We start from the raw sequence: 27036 nt of genomic DNA on the forward strand, positions 1-27036 counted from the left end.
GTTTGTGTTGAGACCCAGTATTATTTGAGGCATCGCAGCTGACAGTTGCAGAACAAATATTCACAGCAAAGTTTAGTTTTTTAAAAACTTTTTAGTCGTGTTGTGTTTTGTCTCATTTTCTCAGGGATGGTGGTTTTAACAAGTTAAAAGCGAGCCTGATGTTCACAAAGGGTGAGAGGCCGTGCCGCAGATTATGCTGACGTCACGTAGCACAGGTCGTCCTCATTAGGCCGAAGTGATGTCGTGAATGCACAGCTCCTCGCTTCCACGACTACGCTCGCCTTCATCTTAAGCGGATCTCGCTCCATCTCGCACCCACCCCTCCGCACTGGAGGGCCGGCGCTTTATTGTTTCTTCACTTCTGCGCATCAATATTTAATACTTCGCTGTGAATTTCTTTTGTACATTTTAAAGAAGTGTGAAAAGCACGAGTCCCAAAGAAGGATGGAGGAGTGCAAGGATGTGGGAATAAGAGAACGTGTTCTGGGGATATGAAGGCTTAGATCCTGATGGTGGGGAACAGAGCTGTTCCTGCACAGTCCACAGGGTTCACATTAAAGTACCGGCCTTTACATCGTTCTAAATGTAAAGCTAATGGAAAGAGGACCTCGCACGTGAGCTGTAGCAGCTTCTGTCGATTGTAAACGTGTTTTTGCTCTCGTTTGATGACAATTCTTGAGACTCCCTCGCTCATCAGTAATTCAGATGGGAAATGTCAACATGTATTTGAATGAACTCGACCCATAGAGGACTGTTGCATTATGAGTTCTCCCGTTTGTGGCCCTTCCTAACCGGTGCACATACACACAAGTCAATGTGTCTGTATGCAAAGACAAAACGACATTCCTCATTGAGGGCAACATGCTGCTGTGATAACAGCATGTCTAGGGCCTTTCCCTTGTTTGTGTAACCCTCATAGAAAATCACATGTATCCCACCCCCTGCATTTGAATTATTCAGCTTCAATGCCATTTCTATTTTTAGTGCTTGTCGTAGTGTTTGCATGGCTGCAGAAGAAAGTGTACAGAAAACAACATAAGTAGCTCGCTACATGCGTTAAATAAGGTCTACGTAACGTCAGCACATCTTACAGCAGTGTTCATTAGCTCAGCTAATGTGGTGCAGGAGGTTCAGATCCGTGCAGGAGAACGTGGAGTGACGTAGTTGTGCAATTATAAAAGGCAACATGTTTGATGCTCCTTGAGCCCATCGCGTTCACGTCATTTGCTCTCTGCTTGGAAACGTACAAACTGCAAGGTTGAAGTGATAATATTTACACGCCACTTTTACAGGATGCAATGAATTCGCTTCAAGACAAAAAGGCCCCGAATTAAATCAAGTCAAAAAAGCGATTGAGTCTTCAAGGGAACATCAAAGGCTTGCCGACGTCCCTCTGGGCAGTTTCATGAGCATTGATCTAAAATGCATCGTGGGAGTGCACTTCCCATCCAGGAAGAGCGTTTTCATCAGCATCGTTGCTGAGATCTGCTAATCTCGCCATAGTGAGGTAATTGTTTGGAGAAAAGCAGCAAAAGAGGAGGGAGAGGTAGAAGATATGGGAAGGTGATGCTGAAACCAGGTTATATCTGCTATTATCTAAAGGCTTTCGCTTTTCTTCGCGGCGTCATGCAATTCAGATGCATTCGATGCAACGATCATCTCTGCACTTATAAACATTTTTCTAGTATTTTTTGATGTTGTGATTAAACCCATTCATTGTTTCAAGGCTCTCATTGCCATGGCAGCATCTGCAGAATTTATAATGATGCAGATGAATTAATTATTTACATTAATGTGGCTTGTGCCATATCTTACAGCATCCTAAATTGGTTTGATCAAATAAATTAACAAAACGACAAGATTGCTTAGTTACTGCATTTAAAGCACACTGTTAACGTGTTAGTAATGAAACTGATTTGTAGAAGTACAACAAGCAATAAATATACTGTAACAGCTTCTTCATGGAGGTTTTTAACAGTTTTAGACTCGGGCCAACAGTCAAAGTGTGATTAAATGGTAGTTATGGGAACAAATTAATATTATATTTACTTTACACTCAGTCATCTTTTGTATATATTCACAACTACCACCGTTGGTATGAATTATTGATAAATAGCTGGCTGTTGCATGCTGAGCCAGAGAGAGATGTAACATGTGGACTGGATTTAGCCATGGACCGGATCCTGGTCCGACCAAACGCATTCAGTCACTCGCACTAAACCTGAAATCTAACATGTGCTCAAACGGGGCATGAATTTTAAACATATGGTGAATCTTTTTTTTTTTGGTGTTACACTTTAAAATGAATTAAAAGTTACATTTAAAATCGTGTTGAATTGGTGGGTTTTGTTTGTTGCCAATGTGCAGATTAGTGTTTTTCAGCCGCGAAAGACACATTCTGATGGAACCATTTCACACCATTTGATGTGTCGGCCAGCATCTTGGATGGACTGTACTTGCAAGATGCTGTGACGCAAATAAGATCACACATGCCTCCCGAGGGACTCACAGCACAAACGCAAGTTCCCTTTAAAGACACCACACACAGAAATCTTGAATTTCAACTGTACACGCACACACACTCACACACACACACAGACACCGTCCTTGATGAGGAGAGCAAGGTTGTGGTTCTTTAAGGAAAGCTCTCTCTTAAATCGACTGCGGTCAGCTGGGCAGTCCAAAAAAAAATCCTTCCAAAAACTGGCATCAGTTGGAAATGAACCATTACGATGACAATTAAAGTCAGAGGGGGAACGAAAGGGAGAAAATGGTCAAAACCATCAAATTATGAGTCCCATCCAGGTCACCCTTGCCTCACTGGCAACACAGTTAATCAATATTATTAACTGTGGCGACTCATTACCTCTGCTTATCTTTTCTCTCTCTCTCTCTCTCTCTCTCTCTCTCTCCGTGCTGTGAAGGGGGGGGGGAGATATTGATTCCACTGACACTTCCTGGGAATGCTTCTATTGACTGTCTGCCAACAATAAATTGTTGATCGCTGGCTGATGAAAAGGCTTCGGCCTGTAATAAATCCCCTGATAATGTCTCAATGCTGACATTTTCTTATATGCAGTCTCGCTGATCGCTGATTGGGTGCAATGCCTGATCACCCAAAGCCCATAGTAACAAACACCCAGAGCCTTCAGTAAGTTCTCTGCTGCCGCTGCTGTTGCCAGGGTTATGCCATTGAAGTAGGCTATATGCAACTTTGTTATTAGATCCAGGCTGCCTGGCAGGCACAGAGCTCTCTCCCTGCAGAGTGCAGCCTCCAGTCATTCATCAGCATCCCTGCCACAGAGAGACAGAGAGTGATGGGAGAAGTGTGTGTGTGATGTGCTTGCACTGTGCAGCACAACTGTCTTTGTCATTCATGTGTGTGTGTGTGTGTGTGTGTGTGTGTGTTTGTGTGTGTGTGTGTGTGTGTGTGTGTGTGTGTGTGTGTGTGTGTGTGTGTGTGTGTGTGTGTGTGCGTGCGGAAGATTTGGATGACAAACACTGCAACAAAGGATCTCATACTCAATAACACAAATGTCACAGTGTTCTATTATACTGTATGTGTTATTTGAAGCCTATTTATGAACGCAAGACATGGGGAATAAATTGGAAAATTTGCCCTAACTTGAAGTCAAATGAATATCGTAAATGTACTCAAACATTAGGGGGTAGGCATTGAGAGGATATATTATATGTTTATTTTATATTTCAGTTTTTTATATAATTTCACTAAATGTGTTATGTGATAATCGAGTAAACAAAATAATGACCTGTATCTGTGGTGTTATGCTTTCTTCTTCTGCAGATGGATTTTGCTCAGTTGTCACAATCTCTGAAAAATGCAATTAAGTGGGTGTTTCTTAGTGTTTTATACATACTTTGTATAATTGATCACAGGTGGAATAATGGGGCTGAATTATGAAACGTCATTATTCACTGTCTCAACATTGCAAACATGGCGTTAATTAGTGATAAATCAAATCCTCGCGTTTGACCTTACAGTTACCACGCCAGTTTGGCTTATTGAAGGGCTAATATACTGGGCTACCTGCGAACAAGCCACTGTTTTCATTTTGATTTCCCGTGTGTCCGATTTGGATCAGCGGTCCACCGGGGAATCCAGTTGCGAGACTGACTCCATGTCGGGCTTTCCCTCCCTCCGTTCCCGCGAAGCGCCGCTCGAGACGTGCAGCGATGCCTCCGCAGCCCGCAGACGGAGCGATACAGGGACACGCTACAGCGCGTGGGACCCCGACGTGCAGGTGACGTCCTGTACGATACACCCCGATTCGTTCCATCCTCGAGGCAAAGAAGCACTTTCAGCACAACCCACGGGAGTAAAAAAACAACCCCCCCCCCGAGGCGGTTTCTCGGACGCGCTGCGTTGGAAAGGTAGGGACCGAATGCGCAAATTGTTTTGTCCCCGTTTCTTACGTTCTGCGGCGTTTTTGTTTGACACTTGTCGGACTAACGATGGAGTAGTCTCTTTTTTTTTAAAACATTTTTTTTAGGCAGACACTTTATTTGAATGATTCATCTCGCGCGTGCAGTCCTGCACCTTATGCCTTATGCCTCTTGGTCCCGTCTCAGATTGGAATGAATCCCTTCGTTGGGTATTTTTTTCTCCCCTCAACTTTCTTGTAAACGCAGACAATGAAAGAAATAGGGTGATTCGTTTTGACAACAAAGTTGTTAGACTGCATCCCCCCCCCCTCCCCCCTTGCCGTAAGTGGCTCCCAAGAGCCCGAACAACCGCGGCACCAATTGTGTCTATTGGCATTAGATGGAGAGTTTTGGACCTTCTGGGAACAGCTTGGAAGCTGAACGTGAGGGACACGGGCTCAGTCATGTTCAGAGGAAGAGGAAGAAATCCCCTCCTCCTCTTGCAGGCTGTACACAATCCAGGGATGGCTTCTGAGACCACCACCCCCCCCCCCCCTTTCCTCTGCCTTCTTCCTATAGCCATGTCTGGATGTGTTCACCGTGGCTCTCTGCCCAAAAGGACAATGGTTTCAGCATTGCTTCGGAATAAATGTGCGATTGTGGTCATTAAAACACTGTCAATATTGCGGCAGTATCTTGTGAAATCCAGAACATCTGTAAGAGTGACTCTGTGATAGGAATTGGCCGCTTGTCCAATGTCAATGTAAAGGCCCAAGTGTTTGTCTACCAAAATAAAGCCGTGTTCATTACAATAGACTGCAACAATCGTTGTGTGTGTGTGTGTGTGTGTGTGTGTGTGTGTGTGTGTGTGTGTGTGTGTGTGTAGAGGGCCACCGAGATAATTTGGGGGAAAAAGTCAATTGTTGTTCTGAGTCCAGTGGAGGTAGAAATAGATTCAAGGAGGATTGGAAAGGTTCATGGCTGAAAGGGTCAATCAAGTAAGGACGCTATTAGCACCCTACCAAAGTGAATTAAGGGCCTAAATAATACAGGAACCAAAATGTTGTCTGACGTTTTTTTTTTTTTTTCAAGCTCATTCTTTGCGTGCCCACTTTAACTCGCACTCTGGCCCCGATCTCCCCCCCCCCCCCCCCCCCCCCCCCCCCCCCCGCGATGGGTACCCTCTTCGTTGGGCTCGTGGGGCCGACTGCAGTGGCCTTGGACGGGATTGCCGGAGTGATCGTTAGTTGCTTTTCCTCTTCGCCCCCCGGCAGATAATTACGCACTCTGTGCTGAACTGCCAACCTCGCGCCTCTGCTTCATTAGCCGGCTTTTTTTTTGTTTTGATGCTGCTGTCGTCCGCTGTGGCGGTCTCCCCTCATACGTCTCTGTCCCCCGATGTGAGTGAGACAAGGTTTTTAAAGATTTCAATGTCTTTCGCGACCTCCTGTTGTCATTCCCGCGAGGCCTTAACCTGATCCTGGTCTGCGCTGTAGTTAAAACACGACGAGATCCACTCCTGCTACCAAATACCTGTAAACACTGCTTGTGGAATATTAAGGAAGCCCTCAAGGGGGGATAAAGGTCGTTGGATGTTGAAGAATCTCTGTATATATTTTTCCACCCTTCTACCATACTTAGCGCGACTCGGTTTTCCCAATGCAATTATTGCAGATACTGTTTTCCCGAAACGCGTCCTCCAAGAACCCCCCGGACGACCTGGTTCGCACGTTTGCCGCTTCGTCTTTCGATCGCCTTTTGAAGCCGCGGCCGCCTGAAATGAAATTATAGAGGGACCCATCAGGTCGGGAGCAGACCGGAGGGCAGAAAAGGGGCTAAAATCTAGTGGCGCAAATATTGCTTTCCAACACCCCCCGAAGGCCTTACAATAAAATAAGGGATTATGACAGCAAAGAAGATTGTGCAACGCACAGTTGATGACATGGCTGTTGCTCATGACTTGTCCCCCTCCAGGTTTTATTAGGAAAGGCCAGAAGTCACGGGCGGTGTTGCAGTGACGGTTGTGGATGACGGCAATAATGAGTCAGCTGCAGCGGTGTTCTTCGGCGCCCTTGTAGTTCCAGCCTCTGTTCTTTCCTTTTTGTTTTGAGTTTTTAATTACACTTCACTGTTCCACTGAGCAGAGGAGCCCCGTCAGAGTCCCACAAGGTGCTGCTGCTTCTCAGGGGCTCACTCTGTGAGAGCGGGACATTCTCTCCGTGGCGGCGTCTTCTCTCCTGCGCCGTTAACACTTACCAGCTCAGCTTGCGGGGGCTATTCAAGGCCCCCCCTGCATAATCCCCAGCTCGAGCAATTCTTTTCTGCAATTTTGTCGTATAAGCCATCAGCAAGCCAATTTAACTCCTTCATCTTTTCTCCTGTGGATTTCTTTCTTCATTTTTTTTCTTCTTCTAAAAGCAAGGTGAACGAGCTGTATGATTTCCTCGGGGGGGGGGGGGAACCAGTGGAGAACTGTTTGTGTGCTCCAACTGAGGGATGTAGAGAGATCTGGACTCATGGAAGCTACGGGCCCTCACGAAAAAACAGGCCTTCACAGTGCTTAATAAAATGTACCAGTCCCACCTCTGTGACATCTGCCTCTTGAGTTTTAATCACACTCTGTTCCCCCCCCCCCCAAGGATTTATTCCTAAAATGTTTCTTCCCTCTCTTGAATGTCAGCAGTCGTCGCAACGTGTTCATTTTCTCTGCCCAATTCATTTGATTGACAAATATAATTCAAGCGGAGGTCACCGTCACATTGCGCTGAGGCAAAGCACATTGCACCTACTGGTGATGTCACCTCGCGGTGTTCGGTTTTGTTCTCAGGGAGAGCTGTGTGTGTGTGTGTGTGTGTGTGTGTGCGTGCCACGGCAGCCTCTGAAGTCCCAGATATCGAATGTCTTGACGAAAGAGCATTGTTCCGCCATCGCGAGCTTCCCTTCACGCCCCGCTCGTGCCTGCAGGACTCGTGCGTTTTCTGCGCCTCGGGGCTCACTCTGTGACGACAGTGTGCCTTCCTCTACACACATTACAAACCAGACATTCTCCCACACTACGTCGCATCCCCCCCCCCCCCCCCCCCCACCCCCTCCTTCCTCCCCAGTTCTGTCAAACCTTCTGCCGTGTCTGTTTTTCACTCGTGAGGAGGAGATGCAGACGCAGCGGTTTCACCTCTCACTTTAAAAGCACGCAGTGACACCGAGGTCCCTTTTGCATGCGTGATGCCAACCGTGCTGTGCTGTGTGCTTTGGTGCGATAGCCTGCTTTTTATTTGCCTTTCAGCAGGAACTGGGGCGCTCGCCTGTTGATATAAAGACATACTGTAGACCTGCATTCGACATTTGGGGGGGTGGGAGGGGGGGGGGGGGGGGGACACAAAGGCGCTTGTGGATGGATAGGGGAAAAAAGGGGGCAGAGTGTTTGTATGCCTTCCAGCTGCTGGAGCATGCTCCGACTGTTAAAGGCCGCCGCCATTGTTAGGTAACATAATCCAGCATGGAGGCCTTCGGCCAGACACTGGGGATGAGGGAGGGGGGAAGGGTGGGGGGGGGGGGGGGGAAATGATGCATATCCCTCTATGTGCTGGAATGCTGTGGATCACACTGGTGCTGAAGCCGCGTGTGGGGCGATGGTTGTGCGCCGCCTCTTATTGTTATTTTTGTTTCTCTAAAGACAAACTCTGCTGACAGCTTGTTTGCCGTCTTCTCCGAAAGCAAACAAATGCCTCCTCGGGGGAAACGGTTATTTCAGCACAAACGTCTCTGCGGACGGTTTTAATGAAATACAAGGCTTTGTGTGGTCACCTTCTGAACCGATACCAACAACAATGTGTCCGTGTGAGAGTGGAATCACTATCAAATGGCTTGGACTCTTAATAAGTGTAGACATTATATCCATAATCATCATTACTCTGACTGCATATCGAATGCAAACAAACAACTAACACAGAGGTTTGGGTTGGGTTTATTGCATTATCTTGGTTTTGCATCTTTGCGTTCATTTTGATATAAGATAAGACCCCAAAGAAGCTGACTTCCTTTTGGCAAAGTTGAGCCCCTCCACATCTATTTCTAACCTGATCAGCACATCAACAAAACGCTAAAAGTCAAACGGCGGTCACGCTGTCAAAACAACTTGCCGCATAAGGTTCATATATTCCCTTTTCTTTGAGTGAACAGCTCCTTGCTGTAGGCGGAGCCCCTCATTGCATCACTCTACATGTGAGTGTGTAGTCGACATGTCACCATAATTAAGAAGGCATCTATTATAAGGCCTCAGAAATGGCTGCGTTGATGTTTTCCAAGAGTTGGGCATATTTCCCACCAAGGTTTTTTCCTATGATTCCAAGCACCATTTAATAGCTTAATCTTAGATATTGAAAGCCAGTGGCGGAGCGGATGCTTGTTTCAGTAAACAGTAAATCCAGAGGGACCACAACTTGCATGCAGACTGACGCTAGGAACGTAGATGGCCCGTCCACTAGACCGACATGATAAAAACTCTTTTGACAAGATCTTGCTGTTTTGGCGTGAGGCACTGAATGTTATGATGTTATGTCCAGTATTTTAGGAAAGCAGCCATCAGGGACGATGTGTGGAAAAGCAATGAGACAAAATCAGCTTGGTGTCAACCTCTTAAAACTGTGTCACATCCTGTAATAAAAAAATGTATGCAACATTTTCACTGTCCTCTGACGAAGAGCTTTGCAATCCAACCGAGATCTGGCTTCATTTGTCCCGCTTCCTGAAACTGATCTACTGAAGAAAAAGATATTTTTATATATATGTATATAATCATAATGATTATTAGTGCTGGGTAACAATTACAATTTTAAATCCTGAATTAATTGTGATTAATCGGCTTAACATACTGATGGAAACCCTTACACAAAATGTTATATTCTTAAAATAAAAAAACATTCTATTAAAATAAAGATGTCCACGTAAAACTGGCGGGGACGAAGAAATGGGGGAAAAGGGCGCAGACTCCCTATCGCTATTTCCGTGGGCGGGCCAGCCGGTGCATGTGGGCTTTGAAGAGCAGTCTTAGGCCCGCCCCCAGTGCTCTCATTGGTTGAGAAGCATGACGACGGCCCTCCCAAGCCAACACTGATTAACATCGCTCTCTGACTGTGACCCATAGTGTGTCTGTACTATATGTGTATTCAGAGCAAGCAACGGCCTGTACAAAATATTAATATATAATTTGCTTTGTTAGCAAAAACGAATAACTCACTAACTTGCCCAGTGCTATTTACTGTATTTTTATATAAACCAATAAACCGAAGCACAAATGGTGTTTTTATTTCATGAAAATCAGTCAGAACTTTGAACAAAATCCCCTTTTAGCCCACTCACAGTGTGAGTTTGGTGAGGATTGGCTTCGTGGCGCAGTGTGGGAGCTTATTTTGACCTGCCAGTCCCCCCCCCCACGGTCCCCCCCCCCACACACACATCTTTTACGCAGTGCCCTGTGGCAGCCGGGCTGACCGCCTCTCAGCGGTGGAGAAAGGAGGATGGAGATGAATCAGGGCCCTGACGAAGTTCTCCTCCGGCACTGACTGCCCTCGGAGGTGTGTGTGTGATCACAGCAACATTCAGTCATTTTAAAGCTCACGGGCAAGTGTGGGTTCAGATTGGCTGATCTTCCTTGGCCAGATTTGCCAAGTCCGTGCGGGTAAGGAGGGGGTAGGAAGGAGTATTTTTGGAACTATTTTTTTTAAACACATCAGATTTCCATTAATGGGTGTAGTAGTTGGCGTCGACGTGTGACGCCTGCCCGGAGTCCCCCCACTGGAGGGACTCGGGTAAAGGTTGACTCGTGCGGCCCAACATTAAGGAAAAGCTCAGCTCCTGTTTATTTAAAGCTACGGGATTTGTTTAAAAGCTTGTTGCACAAGATAAGCCGCAAGAGGTACAGCTCTAAACGGAATGGGAGATCTAATTTGTAAATGTCCACAAAGGGGCCAGGTTTAAGTGCACGAATAGAGGTGATGAGCAAGAGGTGATCGTTTTTAAACAATGGGTGTTTTAAAAAGTAGATATATTGCGACGAAAGCCTTTTCTTTTTCACTCTTGATATAGTTGTGTCACCCAAACGTTGGCAGTTCACAGAAAGCAATAGTTAGACAGATTGCCTGCGTGGCCTGGATGTGGGAGCAGGAATTCTCATGCATCAATGTCTGGCCCTTCTCCTCCTCCAACCGTATACGTGCTCAATAGAGAGAGTCACTCGGATCCCGTCTTTGACAATGAGATCCCTCAAGAGACGGTCTGAGGCAGAACTTAAGTAGTGACACAGTTGTTTCGGATCCAAAATGGCGTCAGCTCAGGCGGAAAGCCCCCCCCCCCCCCCCCCCCGCGTTCTTGATTTTAATTGAGTGAGAGCCCCTCAAGCGTGCTGCCAATCTTCCCAGAAGAAGAAACCCTACAGGGAACGTTTCCTGCAGTTGAACTACTCATCGTCCTTCTGCGCCAGCGTTCAGTGCCCGCAGCTTTTCTGTCTCATCCTGTTATGGAAGAGTCTCTTCCCTTATTCTTTTTAGAAACAGAAATAATGTGATTGACATTTTAGTGGTTCTAAATGTCCATTGCGATGCAGTGTACCTGTGTGTGTGTGTGTGTGTGTGTGTGTGTGAAGTACATGCATGCAACTTGCAGTAAATATGATATTGTTGCATGATCTATCGGATTATTTAGGATTAGCGTAGCTATCCAATTTCACATGATGGCAATAATAATCTGGTTTTTATTTTAAAAAACTATTAATAGGGTTGGTAAATGTAGCCGGCAACAATTGTGACCTGACACTAAAATAATTGATAAGGAAAAGAGACATGACTGTGGGGGGGGGGGGGTATCCAGATATGATCGTAACATATCCGTGAGTTTTATATACGGCCCGTGTACTGCGGAATGTACATGTGAGGAAAGGCAAGGCCTTAAAACTCTGCCAGATTTCATTTCACGCTCCGCAGAGCACAGCCTCTGAGACGGTGACATTTACATGGCCCTCTATACGACCGCCAGTTGCTGCAGGCCCAAAGGCACGGGCTAAATCAGGCACAAGGGCCAGTGAATGTGGGGGGGTAGAACCAGGAGGAGACGGCTAATATACTGTGCAGAAGATGCACACGCGAGTTCATTCTCAAAGTACTTTGTCACACTGCAGTCGTCTTTCGGTTACGTGCATTGTAGTACGTGAAATGCATGAATTATGCAGCAACGTTTGATCCTTTTTGTCTGTATCGTCGCTGAGATGCAGCTTCTGTTCTGACCGTTGCAAATGCTTGTGGCTGATTGGTGCAGTGAACGAGCAAGGCCGTGAACTCCTGCAAGGATTGAAACATTTCATTGAGGTAAACACTGCTGCAATGTTGTTGGATGTTTACGGGGGGAGGGGAGGGGGGGGGGGGGGGAAGCATTGTTTTCTCAGTAAGACCAGCTTGTCCGGGATTATCTGCTCCAACTGGTCATCTCCTAACCAAAAGGTCATTGGGCTTGGTTTAAATTGTTGTCCCGCCCCTCCTCTCCGATGTCCACATGCTGGCTGTGATGGGACTGGTGTCTCTTAACCCCGAGTAGCCGCCTCCCTTCCGCCAAACATGAGTTGTTCAGTTCGCACTGAGCTCCCTATTCTGTTTGATGGCGCTCCCTCCGAGAGGTTTCCCAGTAGGTTGAAATAAATATGCAGAGCAGCTGCTGTAATGGTTCCTGGCTGCTTTCAAAGGAAACCCTTTCGCATTAGGGGAATATGTCTTCCTTTGAAACCATTAGAGACTGCTTTCACAGGTCTTCCAGTAAGCCTCTCGAAATGTTGTAAAACAATGCCAATTTGGCCTACATCATACCTGCAGAGGACAACTTGGGCATCATGTCCTCCTGCTGTATCATCTGAGAGTATTCTTTCACTGAGCCATTTGGCGTCAATTTCCAGCTCCTTCCTTTCAAATCCTGGCTTTTGCTTTTGGTTTTGTTCGCTGGCGCTTTGTCACTTTGCTGTGATATTTTTTCCCCCAGGTGGTGTTAAACTATGGAGCCGTGCGTGAAAACGCGTAACTCTGTGTGTACCAGGAGACCTCTCAAATCAGAAAAGCCGTGGAGTTCCACGAGACAAACTTTAAAAAAAATAAAAAATGGAGCAATAACGGTCCCTGCAATACAGTCCAATGTGGAAGACAAGGAGGCACGTGGACACGACGGACGGCAGAAGGCCGAGAGCAGGTGGAGGTCAAGCATTGCCTCCACGCGGCCCCAACTGGCCGGCTGGTCACGGTGCGGTGGATCAATGCGCCCGTTAAGCAAATGAGTCGCCACCGCCGGTCCGTTACAGAGTGGTGAATGCAGCAATGCCGCTTACCCGCCGCCATAATGAGGTGGTAACGAAGTTATGGAATCATTAGTGAGCATGTGTCCCAGCAGGACGCAGAGAGAGGGAAAGCGAGCTCGGGGAGGTTACCGCTTGACAGATGGCGTGTGTGTGCGTGTGTGTGTGTGTGTGTGTGTCAGTGTGTGAATGAGTGAAGGCTTGGTGTTGGTACTCAGGGTTGCTTTTGCATGGAAACAAGTGGACAAAATAGTTTCCTATTCAAAGATGTAGTATTAACTTTTTGGCTATCCATATTCAGTTTTGCCATTGTTTTTAATATATTTAGTGAACAAGTGTTTATATTAATTTTAAATGACCTTTCAATATTTTCAAGCAGTGGTAGCTTTGATAAATATCTTAATTATATTTAGCCAAATTCAAGGCTCCCTAATCACATTTTAAAACTTAATAATTTATCCTAAACAATGATTTCAATGGAACTAAACCAAATGGCATGTTTGCATTAATTCCTGGATTATCTCTTGGTTTATAGAAACAATCACATGTCAAATGATTGTCTCTACGGATTGCAGGAGTGAATCATAAAAGCTTTTTATCATAAAAGCTTTTTATGATTTACACGAGACCCAGAAAAAAAAATGTTAAAAAAAATGGTGTAGAACAAACGCAGATCGTTGGGTGGTGTTTTTTACATTCAGCCATAAATCTCCATGTTGCATTTTGGCTGCAGGGAGAGGAAAAAGGAAAAAAAAAGAGAAGGGAGGAGCTAAAACTTTGGCATGAAGCCAAGGCGTGACCGATGCCAAAGTGGCAGCCGTGGGAGAGGGAACACATCCTCTCAATCTAATAACCTGCATGGATGGACAGCGATGGACAGAGGACCTAATTGTGACTAATTATGCTCGAAAAATCTACCTCCATGCAAACTCCATGAAAACGTCTAACTATACCAACAGGAAGCCGGTCACCGTTATTCCTGGTGTGCATGCGTCACGCACAATGGCTCACTGTTAGTCATTTGGCACCCTCAGGGGAAAAAAAAGCTAAATTAGTCAACGTTCTTTTTCTTCTTCTCGATGGATCATGAAGGGTTAAAACCGAAAATGTTTGCAGATAGAAATTCTCGACATGATTTGGATAATACATACTTTTTTTTTTTACTTGCTTTGGGAAAGCTCCCCATTTTTCACTAATTGCAACCTCAAAGTATGAAACCTGCCCTTTTGCTAAGGACTAGGTTTTCTTTTCTTTACAAGCTCAGATTATCCCAGCAACGGAGTCACGGCGAATTTTGCTCTGCACCTGCAGCCGGGCCGAGACCAGAATCTGCACACCTCACCGTTGATGTCGTCTTCATTTAGTCTCTTCTGGTCTTTAGTGTTGAGATTTGTTCGTAATTAAATTAGCGAGGAACAAAAGGTCAGCAGTGAGATCTTTGCACATGTGCGATAGAGTCCTTAAATGAGCCCAAAATGGACCGACAGCTGTGGGCTGAACGATGGGTCCGCTGTTGAATTAGAGGGCTTCTCGTCACGTTATTGGTCACCACTTCTATCTGCGCCTTTCCAGGGAAATACGATTTTCAGTAGATCTAGATATACACAATAAAATGTTTTTGAATTCAGGATACAAGGTTTGCAAAGAGATCACATTTTGTGCGTGTCTGTGTTTTTGCGTGAGAAAGATGAATAAGTAGCAAGTTAATGCAGCTTGCAGGATGACTTCAGCACCACGGACAGCGCCTCGTGCTTCATGCACATCCTACCGCTCGTTTCTCTGTACTGCAGCGCTCCATCTGTTCCCACATAGTCTCTCACACACACACACACACACACACACACACACACACACACACAAGCACGCACACAGATTCAAAAGAGAACATGCGTTCATAGATTAATGGTTTCCGTGAGAAGCTCAGCAAACACAAGTTCACAGGCTGCAAAGGGAACTGAGCGTGAATTAGCATTACCTGTTGTTTTATTTCCACAGCTGGCTTTGACGCATTATGAAAACACTTGACAAAAGCCTCAAATTCATTTATCTTTTGTTGCATTATTTGTGCAAAAAAAAAAAAGCCAAAACAGAGACGATTGTATAATTCGTTCCTTTCACATTCTGAAATGCTTTCAGTTGTATACGACCGTTATACGAAGCGTTTAAAATAGTCGTTCCTCTCCCTCGTCGCTCAGTTCAACCTCTACTGTATCTTGGCCGGCGGTTTTTGTTCCAAAAGGATGCTTGGATGAGTGTGTGTGATGTTCGCCGTCCGCGCCTAAGCTGTAAATCATCAAACCATTCACCCACCTGACAACAATCTGAGGTGGGGACTTAAAGTTGTTTCATCCCAACTCTAATTGAATTTTAATCTCCATTTTTTTACTAGCTCCATTCAGGCAGGTGTTTCATTGAACTTCGTAGTCGGGATAAAATGGGTCTGGCTTTGCTCAGAAATTCTTGTCTTGTCTTTTGTATTGGCCTCAGCAATAAGAAGCATGAGTGGAAAATGCAAACCGGCACCTATTTGCTGACTCATTTGAGACCAGAACGCAAATCAATTATTGCCGTTGTCCTTTTTGGAATGCGATGTATCTAATGCAATATAGACTGCAAGCAAGCCTTTGTAAAGTAATTAGCAAGTTGTCGAGAAGAGGATGCTGAGGATTTTTTCACCGCCCCCCTCCCCCCCTCCCTAAAGGCTTTCCACAATGCCAGGCAGACACAGTGAGAGCCTGCGGGTCGAAAGCATGAAACTCTGGCATCTGTGAGGACACGCAAATCTCCTTGGCGGTTCTGGCAGGGAGAGAGAGAGAGGGAAAGAGAGGGAGAGAGAGGGAGAGAGAGGGAGAGATGCACAGGCAGCAGAAAATGGCTTAGTCAGGGTCATCACTAGCCAATAGCTTTGGATTGCTGTGACAAGCCAGGGCATTTTCTCAGGCTCCAATAAGCTAAGTGAGAAAAGATCTTGCCGCTACAATGCCAACAAACGCTCTTCTCACGGTCTTTATCAGCCATAATTATCATAGATTTTATGGAATGGTTAAGCTTGTAGTATTTATGTGACGTCTACAGAAGCTTTCACAGCCACAGGAGCAGGACACATTAAATGGGATCTTGCGTACGTGTATATATATAGTATGACAACACCTTGATTATTGACACTTGTGTGTAAAACCACTTTGTCGATGTAATTTTGGAGGCTGCTCAGCTAAGCAAGGTGACGCGCTGACAAACCTTCAACAGGAGTGTAAATATGTGTCTTTCGGGTTTCGGGTGTGCCTTACTCTTTAAACGCCACTGGTGACAAAATATACTGACGACAGATCTCGTCGTAGTAAGCCAGAAGAAGTGCATTTGCATGGTGCTGCTGCAGGCTCAGCTTCCTGTCAAAGACTTGAACCAACGCGACCTCTCGGGGGCTTGGAGCAAATGTTTCCCCAAACACCCCTCTGCTCTATCTCAATAATAGCTTTGTCACATCGCACTGACATGATTCTGCACTACAAAAACTTCTGTACCGCCATGTATTTTCTGATGTGTACGGCTGCAACCTTGTAAGAAAGAAAAAAGAAGAAAAATCCTCTTGAATGTCGTTTTTCCCATCAAACATCAAACGCCACAGCAGGGGGGGGGGGGGGGGGGGGGGGGGGGGGCAAGGAGCCTCCGTGTGGCTGAAGCCAAATCAAGATCACGATACCTTTTTGTTTACTGCTGCACAGTGGGTTTAGCCCTTGCATGTCAAAGTGCCTGGATGCGCTCGTCTAAATGAGCCTCCAGTCACAAGGGGGGAACGCATTTAAGCCCACCCCCCGGAACAACAGATGCACTTCCGAGCCGCGTCTCTAAAAGTCTCTGGGCGTTTGTTCAGAGGGATGAAAACCCCTGTCGCACCTTTTTTGAGGGTTTGTCATGTTCCAGAGTCTCCGGGGTTTCATATGAGGACATCTTTTTTGGACATCTGGATGTAGTCAAAAGCATATTTGTGGTACATGGAGCAGTTTAAACCCCCCCCCCCCCCCCCCCCCCCCCCCACTGCCAAAATACCATCATTCACGCACCCGCTCAAAAACACTCACTTGATGATGTCATTTGTATAATCTGATGGAATCTGGGCCAGCGTTGACGAGAAGGCAGCCAGCGGGATGAGCAGTCTGTCATGATGATTTGTTGTGTAGGAGGAGGTCAGGGGAACAGAGGCGCGTGTGTGTGTGTGTGTGTGTCTTCCTGCGTAGCGGGGAGGAGTGTCACCTAGCATGTGCAATTCTCTCGCTCATTTTGCTTTACATGAAGGTTGCTACAAAACAAAACGTACCGAAGCATGAGTCATTTCACCTTGTGTTGTTATTTCTGCAGTCACTTGAATTAAAAACAAAGTGGTTCTGCTACATGTGCGCCATTAAGCCATTAGTCATTTACGTTTGGCTGATCCAAAACAGGAAGAGGAGCAGGAACGATGTCAAACAAAGGATAAGAAAATCAATATTTCAGAAGATATTTTAAAGAAGTGTTCAGTTTGCTAAACGTTTGTAGCCAGCTGCGACAAATGTCAGATTTCCTTCAGGCTTAAACTCTGCCGTTCACTCATCTTGACTCTACTCGCCCGTTCAACATTGGCATCACTTTTGCATTCTCTCGTGTCTCCGAATGCCTGACAATTTGAAGGCCTCATCACTACACAGTTTGATGGAAAACCATTGGCTTTTGGTCGCAAGCCACGCAATGTATTGCTGGAACAAGTCCTGAAAAAATGAAAGCAGGCATTTAGACATTTAATTAGTGCTTACTCATTGCAAACAGGAACTCTGTTTTTGTTCGCAGGATAGTCAAAAAGTAGTCGATGATTTACACAGCAAATAAAGAAACGGAGCTATTTAAGTAATAACTAAAAAAAAAAAAGAGGGAAAAAAAGTAGCATAACTTGTGTTTTTCCACAATGACCAGATAACAATTAGCTTGGAGCTGTGTAATAGAATATCTAACAATCAGTGTGTCTATTGATCCAACCACAGGCCTAAACCAAACTAGACCCGACCGTAATGTTGAGTCAACACCCTCTGATTGCCTCAGAGCGAACATCGATGAAAATGATTAACCGACTGCTGTGCACGAGCACAGCGAAGAGAGGCGAAAGAGAGCGTGGACGTGTTCGGGGGGGCCACATGAGCTCCCTCCAGTCGCCTCTCAAGGTAACATTCGCACAGCTTCCCGCTCCGAAGGGGACGTTGCCTCACAGGTGAAGGAAGACCTGTGACGCGTGGGAGCGAGAACCTTTGAGAAAAAAAAACGGGGGCGAGCTGAGGGTGGTTTAGTTCATCTGCTCGCGATGCCTCCCGCACAGTTTGGCTTTTTAGAGGTTATTATCGCCACGTGCGACTGGTATGGAGGCCCTCGGGGTTCCACCCGCAGGACGCTGGAGAGATTAGATATACAAGCTCGGCCCCGGGAGTGGTGCTCCAGAAGGAGCTGGGAAGCCGTTCCCGGGGGGGGGTGAGCGGTGAGCGGAAGCCAATTGATGGATGGAGGTTTTTTGGATGTAGATTGTGTGAGTTGCAAAGTTCTAGTTTGCCGGATTTGCCTCAACTTGCCTCAATAGGTATATACAGTTATATTTATCTCATAACTAAATACCAAAAATGTGGTCACTGCGTTTTAAATCCGAGTTACAGATTTAGAAGTTAGATCCATTTGGGCATCAATTCAACTTCCCAAAAAATGATGAGAGACAACATCAGACATCCCACCAGGGACCGACCCCCCCCCCCCCCCCCCCGTCCTGCTGCACGGACTCCACCACCGCTGTGTTCCACGGGTGGGGGTGGGGGGGGATTATGTGTGCGTGCACCAGGTTGCGTAGTACTCCGTCTAAGCCTTTTTTTTCGTTCAGCATGTGTAATCCCCTTATATTCCCCACTGATACCTACCTTCTCTTCAGGTTATCTTTGGTAGAGATCAAAGAGTGCTCCTCTCACCAGGACCCAAGAGGGGGGGGGGTCACAAGCCTCGAGATAACAAAACCGCCATGGTCATGTGTGCTGAGGACGCGGCACACGCGTGTGTGTGATTGGATGCATTCCCATCCTGCGTACACATTGGCATTGACCGCCACGTGGGGCTCCTGATCTAACCATCAATCAGCCCTTTTTTATTTATTCCAGCACTCGCATGCAATAATAATACCTGTATAATGCAATACCCTTGATTTACTGTCTCATGGAGGTGTATTTGTCCAATCACAGAAAAGTAAGGGCAAACGTAAGGGGCTCATGAACAGAAATCAATCCCTTTAAGGTCCCCGAGCTCCATCCTCCCTAATGAGCCGTGCTCCTTTCTCAGTTGACCCCGTTTCTTGCGTAAGCGCCGCCCCGCGCCGCATTAAATGCGTAACCCGCAGACCCTCGTGGGCAATTACACACGAGGTAACGAGTTAATGGGCGAGAGCGCGCGTTCCCTTGTCATTAGTGTTTTAGTGCGAGGTTGGTTTCAGAGAGCCAGCTAGTGTCGACCAGACGGAGGGGTCGAGTCCCGCACGTCCCGCCACGCGTGTGAATGTTTACACATTCTCTTTCATGTCGCCATCTTTTATTTATCTGTGTTATGTCGGCAGATGCAACAAAATGTTCGGGAGCTGTCAACGCAGTGTGGCGCCCTGCGAGTTTGCAACGGGGGGCGTGGTCAGCCTAACGAGACTCTATACCAAGTGCAACATTAGAATCGGACCAGCACACCCCAAGGTCCTGTGGGGTCTCTGTAGAGCTGTCACGACACCAGAATGCGTATTAAAAGTGGAATTTGGTGCAGAGGCATAATGGAAAAACACTACAAACTGACAAGCAGTTGGCAAACGACAAGATAAAAGGAACCCGTTACATGGATTTTTTTTTATGTAGTATCAAAGATGTCTGAAAGCTGCAGTGTGTCTGTGAGAGCTTCAGCCTTTTCAATTTAATAAAGGATGTCTGTTTTAATACACCGTTAAAAGAATAGCATGACATCTTGGGATCTATTCCTGTCGTGAAAGCAAACCCGCGAACAATGTAAAATGGTTCCCTCATTAACAGAGTGTTTGCGTTCTTTGCCATCCGGTACGAGGGAAACGAAGACAAACCCACTTCACGGGGACTGTTTGTATCCAAACTAGTGGGGGAACAGTGCAAAGTTTGATTTAGGACGAAATAAAAGTCAAGAAGTGAAGTACATGAAGTACTTTGGAGCTCGAGGCCTGAGGCCCAACGGGTACCAGGACGTGTGCGCAGTGATGGGAGTGATTTATTATCTGTGGTGCTGGAGGATTGGCGTCACATTAAAGAAGTCGCAGTTGTCCCTCCCTCCCCCCCCCCCCCCGTTTTGTGTTTTTATCTGTGAGACTCGCTCACGGCGCTCTGCCCCCTCGTGAATGACATCATCCCTTCGTCCCGAATTTAATCGCCCATCATCAAAACGCAGTTCAGGAGCAGCGCTCCAGCACCGCCTCGAGCTACATTTCGAGGGTTAGATGGTGCCACTCCTGAGTGTTGGACGTGATTAGTATTTTATTAATGAGAGGATTAAACTAGTTCGTGGATACGTCGGACTTCACGGTTCCCAGGGAAATCTACTCTAGCGAGAAGTCTTCTATTCATTATCTTTCAAATGTTTCATCGTTTTTAAAATGTTTATTCGTTAATTGTTTAAAGCAGGCTGTGAACACTTAGGCTTTTTTTTGTGTACGGATTACAGACAGTACTCTAATAAATTAGTCTCTTCCCTCGTTAAAAATTAGTTTAACTTGAGATTGCTATATCAGCAGACATTTTGTTGTCCTCTTGAAGAAGATCCTCAAAGGGCACTTTGTGTCATGCACATTTTTGGCATGGATTATCATCGCTGGTATTGTTTCACCAGTTTGATTCCTTGTCTCACAAGTCAATTGTCATTTTAACTGATCAACTGCAGCATTAGCCAATTTTTAAGGATTCAGTTCCATTTTGAGAGATGAGATTATTTAATATTATCCAAAAGGCTAATTTAAAATGCTAAAAACATAATTTAGTTCAGGCTGTTTTTGTAAAAGGTTGTAAATAAACGAAACCCAAGCTTGAAGTAATGGTGAACTATAAGGGCTTAAAAAGGAATGAATAGTTATCGATGGCGTCCAGACAGTGTGCAAAATAGTTTTGTTGAGGTCGGCTAATAAAGCTAAAGGATTTATAATAAGACCATAAACACTGAATGTCTGCTTTAAAAGCGCTGGTATTTTGTTTCTTACACAGAGCATTCAAGTACAAATAGAAATAATAATTGCAAGTAGCATTGCTTTATTAGACTGTATCCACCAGCCAGGCTGAGCGATGTGATGACGTAGCACATTAAAGAGTTTTAGGTCATTCAGCACCTTCCCGTCACATGACTGCTGTGGAGACATTGGTACAGTTGTAGGTCTATGTACTCTGCTTGTGACCCTCTTTGTATTTTATTTTTATTTTTGAGAATATATATTTACTGTTTTTGGACTATCTGGACATGACACTCAAAAATAAGCGCTTTTTACTTCCTGTATTCCCTGGCTTTGAAAAACACTATTTGTCTTGTGTCTGCTAAATATGACGGACAGCCTGTCTGTCTGACAATCTGGACCACGTCTCCTGAGAATTCCACACAATCCTCATTTTGTCTCACGACAGGGTTGCACGTGTTCTCAGCTGTAAGTCATCGAGGGGTTTTCTAGAAATTCAGGCCCAACGACACGAGGGCTGTTCTCCTCGCTCAATGTGCGGATTTAACTGTGTGTGTGTGTGTGTGTGTGTGTGTGTGTGTGTGTGTGTGTGTGTGAGGTGCACTGCCTTATCGGCTCAGTAAAGGGATATATCTGCTGGACACAAGGTCTTTTCTGTCTTATTTCTTCCACCTCACACATACTTTTTTTTTTTCTCCTGTACATGCGTTTTGTTATTTATTCAAAACCACTGAAACCTTGAGTTGCATAACATCAAAAACCTGTATAGTCAGTGAATTCTGCTTCCCCAGAGAACGTTGCTGTTACGCAAGCAGTGTTAATAATTCAAAGGGTTTAGTGTTCAAATGACCACTCGATGTTAAGTTTAAAGGAAACATATGAGATTGAAATAGTTAGATGAGCGGGTCCTGTCAATTTAGGGCCATTGTGTTGTCTGGCAGTGTGTTACCGCGGGCAACCTGTGGCCACACATGCATGCACACCACCTTGTGTTAGGTGTTCCTGCTGGTTTTTCATGTCTGCTGGTATTATGTTGGAGACCAAAATCCTGGCTTTGTCCACATAGCCTGGACATGCAGCTACGGCTAATAGCGTCGTACCCACCGACGTACGGTACCACGCAGAATCATTTAAGAGCTGTTCAACAAGACAGAGTTCATATTTGGGGAAATTCTTTTCTTTTCTCACTTCCACGCAGTCTGGCTTGCTCTGGGAAAAGAAAACACCCACTTTGAGCCTTTGTCAAGAATATAATGTGCATTACTTATTTATTTGTGCATTTGGCAGTGACAACGGGAATGAAGGGAACCACTGAGAGATGAAAGAAAAGATGACAAAAATAAGCCCCAAAAGTATGAGGTATCCCGTTTTTGCTGGGCCCCCTTTATTAGCATTGAGCTTTAGGGCGGATGCTGTCTGTGTAATCTGGAAAACCTCCACTGAGAAAGAACCTTCCATCCGCCTTGTGTCCGGGACTTTGAATCTATCCTCTAACAGCTAGGAAGGAGATTGAATTAGGTCCTGGGCGTCGAATCCCGCTTTCTTAATTGGCACCGTATTAGTTCACATTGATTTGGCCTGATTACAGTCCCTGGCTTGTGTCTCACTTAATCACTGAGCACACCCTTCTTTTTTGCCCCAGCATTTGCACCCCCCCCCCCCCCCCTTCCAGTCTGCCCACATCACTCGCTCACGTTCCACGTTTTTTGAATTTGCAGGAAATCATTGACCCTGACCGTGGCCATGCAGCACACATGCTACACTGTGTTAATCAGATTCCCTGGTGTTATTATTACCACGGCGCCGTGGTACAGTACAGAAAAAGGCGGATGCTCTGACAGGTCTAGAAAATTGCCCCCCGGTTACAGAAAATGTTCTGATAGATCGCTGCTGTTATTCTGAGTGAGCAGTGGAGAGTGATGGAGTGAGAGAAAGAGAGAGAGAGAGAGAGAGGGGGGGGGGAGAGGGAGCCGGGGAAAGATTGTCTCCGGGGGAAAATGGAGGGGGGGGGGGGGGTGGGGGGACATGAAAAACCACCGATTATGCATGAGAGAGAACAAAAGCGTGGCAGAGAGGGAGAAAAATATCACAAATAAGGCCGTGGGAGCCTTATGCTTGGAAAGGAGCAGAAGAAGAAGGCAGCCTGATATGAACAGAGAGCGAGAACCCATAACCTTCCACGTGCGAGGCCCGCTGTATCTGCCGTGGAATTGTTGCAACATTTCGATGCCCCGACGTTCGCGTTCGCAGATGCGATCGCTTTGAGTTGTCCCGTCGCGACGGAGCCTGGACAGGGATGTGGCGTCTTGTCACGGAGAGGAAGGCTCCGGTCCACAGATGGGCTTTCGTAGGTGGGTGACCTCACCTTGCCACACCTGTCTCCGACATGAGGATGTCAAACTAATCACACCTTCATTTTAAAATGGAGAGAGCCATCTGGGCTGCTCACATTCACTTAATTCAAACAGGATTGTCACGGGACGTCGGGGGAAAGCACAAAGCTGACGGGAGCTCGTGGGCGAAGTTTTTATTGAGAAAAAAAAAGGTACTGAATAGAACCAATTGCCTCAATTCAGCATTTTCAAAGTCAAACTGATTACTTTATTCTGCCATCATTCTTTACACTGGTGTACTTATCTAGTCGAAAAGGATTCATTTTGAGTTTAATGTATCTTTCTTCCCCTTTTACCACCAAGGATTGGGACTATTTATTGCAGGATATTTTTCCTGAAATAACAGTGATTGCATTCTGTCTAAAATATTGTATTTTAAAAACAAATAAGATCAGAGCATGAAGGTGCCTTAGCCGTCTTCCCATTTGTTTCGCAGACTGAACCGTTTGTCCTTTGGCTCAACCTGTCCTTAAGTCCTTTATGACACTCCATGGACATTCAAAGTCCATTTTGAACTCGTTGAGTGTGATTGTGGACCATTGAGAGGCCGTCTCTCTTGAGACACCGAGGACAACGCGACAAATGTCACAGCCCACGTCTCACTGTGGCATTCAGTGGCGTCCGCCTTCCAGTAATCCTACTCAGCCCACTGTCTCTCTCGCTGTCGACTAAGAAATACTTGGGCTTATCTTGGGTCAGCGGAAATTAATCCGAAAGTCTACGGCCCTAAAAAAAAAAACTCACTGTAATCATCCCAGCTTTTGTTCTTAGCCAGTGCAATTTTTTTTTTTCTCAGGGTTTGAGTCGTGAATCAAAGCACGGATGAGCTTAACAATCCAATCAGTGCTGTGGAAGCCGAGTTGGGTTTTTTAACCACATGGTGCACTTACAGGACCGCAGCCACGTTATTTGCACCTTTTTTAGTTGGTGTGGCCTTCTTCTGTGGAGGCCGTGCTGAGTCAGCTCATCCTCACCTAATGCCTGACCGTGTAAAACACGTATCGCTCGTATTGCATGACCTCCGATGGCCATGACCCACCTTTTCTTTGGCTTCAAGTCTTGCATATTTATCCATATCATTTTGCACATACCGAACTGAACCGAACCGAACCAAACAACCTCAGACACGGCAGACATTACGTGAACTGCGAATTACCTTTAAAACCCATGTTATTTACTAGGCAGTGCAGTTGTGGTGGCTTTGAGAAAGCCTTCCAAGTTTCTTTTTGTCACGTTTGTGCAGGTTTTTGTGTTCCGATACAGCCGTCCAATCCTCTCGTGCGGGTGTTGAAGTGACCAATGAGCAATAAGTAACATAACTAGAATGTGGACTTGATAAACGCAATGGGCTGTCCTTGTGTTTATTGTTGTAACTCGATGTTACATTCTGTGTCCGGGTTGAAAAGGGGGGGAAAACATCGCGTTTGAACATTTAAAGGCAGTAGGGTGACGACGTGCTTCAGTCGGTTGTCCATGAAATTGAAAACGCAACAGCTGCAGTATAATTTTAGTGTGGAGAATTCAAATTTCAGTCGATTTTTTTCCGTTCTGATTATTCAGCCGGGTTAGCGAGCTCGACAACACGCCGGTAGGGCTCATCTGAGCAGTCCGAATCCATTGCGTCTGATTGTAAAATGAGAAACCGAGGGAGTGTTAAAACGATTCTACAGATATTACATCGGTATCCCTTTCACTTTGAGACCCAGCAGCATTCACGCAGTCAGACACAACGGGCCATATGTCTCCTTTACTCTCCCACTGCATTCTCACCACAGGCCTTCATGCCTAATGCCGAAAGTGCTGCTCACATCGGACTGTTTTTTTTTTTTTTTTTTTAATATGCTTTCCAGTATATCCAGTTTCCTGCCAATGATGACATAAAAGACGAATAGTGACAGAAAGCGTGGCATCTCGTTTGGTTGCATTCAGTACGCTCCTCCACGTCTCAACTGCCAGTCTTCACCCACTTGGGGAGCATGAAGGCGCCCTGGTGCTGGGACCCGCTACGTGTATACGCATCGGCACGTTTCAGATCAGAGTGTGAGAAGAAATCAATGACCCTTTGCGCACACTGACTGGAAAAATAACCGATCGGACTCGTCACATTCAAATCTCTCCGATTTTGTGCCTGTGCACATTTATGCAAATATCTACACCAAGGCCTGACTTTCAATAAAAATGACCTGTCATCAGCGTGTGGTTCTCACATTACGGCACTGTGAATTCATTAAGTGGGCCCTTTGGAAGTCTCAGGTGGGGGGCCGTCAACACCCCCCCCCCCCCCCCTCCTCCCTTTACCTGTAAATCACACCGCAGACTTTTCAATTACAAATTACTGCACACATCTCAGTGCTCCTGTAAAAACACCTAAAAAAAAACACATTTCTGAACAATGTCTTTTTTAAGGTTAATGGGCTGTTGGACAAATGGTCTTTATGTCCAATAAAAACAAAACAAAAGCCAGATGTTGGTGGTAAGAGCCTCTGGTTAGATTAATCGCCCGTGATGTATTTAAAATCTGGAATTATTTGACTCACAAAGAGATTTGGGTATATTTTGCATGGGATTAGTGTACGTTCTTTCCGCGAATAGATGCCATTTGAGGGATGTTACAGTACATGTCTTTGCAGTCACGGGATCAGACCCAGTCGGGTCGGACCGGGGCGCAGCGTGGACTTGCGGTTGCCCGGGCGATGCCGGCCCACAGCGACCTGAGACGGTCTCGCTGAATCCTCACTGGTCCACGCGTTGAGTGTCGTCCGGGTACATGGGGGAGGGGCTTAGAAGCTCCCGCTGACTGGCACTGCTAAATCTAAATCCTGCTCTTTTCCGTCAATAACGCTGTGCTTTTCCACAGCCGCTCTAATCCTCTTCCTTACGTGACTCACCTCTGTTTGTCACCGGAGCGCGCGCAATCGGGCCAAAGTGTGGTGCTGTCCGCACGCAGGTGTGCGACTTTCAACCTGCGTTGCTCATGCGATTCACGCAGACACATGGGTTTGCCTGTTGGTATATTTGTTTTGCTTTTTACCCCGCTGGCGCTGGATAAGGAATCCCATGACCCCGGAGTTAACGTTATCATCCCCCGCTCCACAAATCCCCCCCCCTTTTGTCCAAAAGTAAGCAGCCCGGCTCTGTTGTAAAGTCGTGCTCGCTGTGGAGACGTGATGAAGCACGGAGATAATCGCCGCCCGAGTTCTGAATAATGGCTGCGTGTAATGCATCCGTGGCACAGCGGCGTGCGGATGATGCATCACGCCGGCCTGGCGGGCTGCCTGCCGCCGCCGCCGACTCGGTGCGAGCGCGGGCTCGGAGGGTTAATGCAGCGTGGGCCTGATCCGCGGCCCGTCCTCATCCGCCCCGACTTCAAAGGATGCCCTGGCGGCGTCTTAAGTCGCCACCTCCTCCAGCCGAGGCTCTGCAGAACCCCCCCCTCCCCCTCTCCCTCTCCCCCAGTGCACGGGTCAAACCCGGCCTCATCTTTTATGTATCGCTTACCCCATTGATTGTGCTCTTAAGAGATTCATGCATAAAGAAGGCCTTATTTCCGTATCACACTCCAGCATATGGAGTTTCTTTTTCCCCCGTTTGTTTTATTTTTTTAGTGGAGATATTTCTCTCGTTCGTTGATCCCTCTTTTTTTATTTCCCCTTTCGTTCTTTTCACTGTTACCGTTCCCCTGTCATTCTTCATCCCTCTTATAACTCGCTCTCTCTCTC

The 27036-nt window shown here is 46.2% G+C and overlaps 1 protein-coding gene across 3 annotated transcripts in view; it reads left to right on the forward strand.

Annotated features, from left to right (window-relative positions):
* The first annotated feature begins 4150 nt into the window (after nt 1-4150).
* The window catches only part of dlgap1b (discs, large (Drosophila) homolog-associated protein 1b), a 66667-nt gene continuing 43781 nt past the window's right edge, over nt 4151-27036 (forward strand). For 2 of the 3 annotated variants that reach the window (XM_037455613.2, XM_037455614.2), the window contains exon 1: nt 4152-4392. The gene's annotated coding sequence lies outside the window, so the exon portion shown is untranslated. Of the gene's footprint in view, nt 4393-27036 lie in introns of all 3 variants that reach the window. The other variant, XM_037455615.2, reaches the window with a different exon arrangement.

This window comes from Pungitius pungitius, chromosome 19 (assembly GCF_949316345.1).
Source record: "Pungitius pungitius chromosome 19, fPunPun2.1, whole genome shotgun sequence".
Taxonomy (NCBI): Eukaryota; Metazoa; Chordata; class Actinopteri; order Perciformes; family Gasterosteidae; genus Pungitius; species Pungitius pungitius.